General features: G+C 59.8%; 1 pseudogene across 1 annotated transcript in view; it reads left to right on the top strand.

Moving 5' to 3' along the window:
• The first annotated feature begins 8 nt into the window (after positions 1-8).
• LOC110314684 overlaps positions 9-1,615 on the top strand; it is a 3,768-nt pseudogene continuing 2,161 nt past the window's right edge. The window contains exon 1 of the transcript XR_002380185.1: positions 9-1,590. The product of XR_002380185.1 is annotated as a serine/threonine-protein kinase LATS2-like (transcript). The remainder of the gene's footprint in view (positions 1,591-1,615) is intronic.

The raw sequence follows: 1,615 nt of genomic DNA, 5'->3' as shown, positions 1-1,615 counted from the left end.
ATCAGCAAATGAGAGCCACCCCGAAGTTTGGACCTTATCAAAATGCGCTCAGGGAAATCCGATATTCCCTCCTGCCTTTTGCCAACAAGTCAGGCACTTCAGCAGCTGCAGGGGTGATCCAGCAGATGCTTCAGGAGTTGGTGAATGTGGAATGTGACCAGGAGATGGCTGGCAGAGCGCTCAAGCAGACGGGCAGTAGGAGTATTGAGGCCTCCTAGGAATACATCAGTAAGATGGACCCCAGGAATGAGCAGATTGTAAGAGTCATCAAGCAGACCTCCCCAGGAAAGGGCCTGGTGCCCGCCCAGGTGACTCGGCGGCCCAGTTTTGAGGGCACAGGGGAAGCACTCCCATCTTACCACCAGCTGGGTGGTGCAAACCAGGAGGGCTCCGCCGCACTGGAGGAGATGCCACGGCAATATTTAAGACTTCCTCTTCCCCGGAGCCGGCACCCACGGTGCCCCTGCTCACCAACATCCTCCCAAAGGCTACAGCACCGCAGTGGAGCCGGGTGCGCACTTCCCGGGCACACACTGTGGTCGCGGTCATCTATGATCGGAGCAGCCTGGGTATGGGGTGCAGCACAGCCCCTCCTTCCAGAGCAAGACACCAACAGATGCCTATTCCGGCCTGGCCAAGGCCCAGGGTGGCCCTCCCGCCAGCCTCACCTTTCCTGCCCATGCTGGGCTGCAAGCCACCTCACACCACAAGCTGGCGGCTACCCCACCTGGGGCCCACCCATTACACGTGTTGGGCACCCGGGGTCACACGTTTACTGGCGAAAGCTCTGCACAGGCTGTGCTGGCACCGTCTAGGAACAGCCTCAATGCTGACTTGTACGAGCTGGGCTCCACTGTGCCCTGGTCTGCAGCTCCACTGGCACACCGTGACTCGCTGCAGAAGCAGGGTCTAGAGTCCTCGCGGTCGCATGTGGCTTTCCGGGCTGGCCCCAGCAGGACCAACTCCTTGAACAACCCACAACCCGAACCTTCACTGCCCGCCCCCAACACCGTCACCGCTGTGACGGCTGCACACATCCTTCACCCCGTGAAGAGGTGAAGAGCGTGCATGTGCTGCGGCCCGAGCCCCAGACAGCTGTGGGGCTCTCGCACCCCGCCTGGGTGGCTGCGCCCACAGCACCTGCCACCGAGAGCCTGGAGACAGAAGGAGGGCAGCGCAGGCCCACACCCGCTGGATGTGGACTATGGCGGCTCCGAGCGCGGGTGCCCACCGCCTCCGTACCCAAAGCACTTGCTGCTGCCCAGTAAGTCTGAGCAGTACAGCGTGGACCTGGACAGCCTGTGCACCAGAGTGGAGCAGAGTCTGCGAGGGGGCACCGAGCAAGACAAGAATAACAAGAGCCACAAAGGTGCGAAGGGAGACAAAGCTGGCAGAGACAAAAAGCAGATCCAGACCTCCCCGGTGCCTGTCCGCAAGAATAGCCGGGATGAAGAAAAGAGAGAGTCTCGCATCAAGAGTTACTCCCCTTATGCCTTCAAATTCTTCATGGAACAACACGTGGAGAATGTCATCAAAACCTACCAGCAGAAGGTCAGCCGGAGGCTACAGCTGGAGCAGGAAATGGCCAANGTAATTTCTCACTCCCTTCTTACTG

The sequence above is a fragment of the Mus pahari genome, unplaced genomic scaffold (assembly GCF_900095145.1).
Source record: "Mus pahari unplaced genomic scaffold, PAHARI_EIJ_v1.1 scaffold_11988_1, whole genome shotgun sequence".
In the NCBI taxonomy this organism is placed as follows: Eukaryota; Metazoa; Chordata; class Mammalia; order Rodentia; family Muridae; genus Mus; species Mus pahari.
The sequence above is the reverse complement of the archived record's forward strand: the minus strand, read 5'-3'. Positions and strand labels throughout refer to the sequence as shown.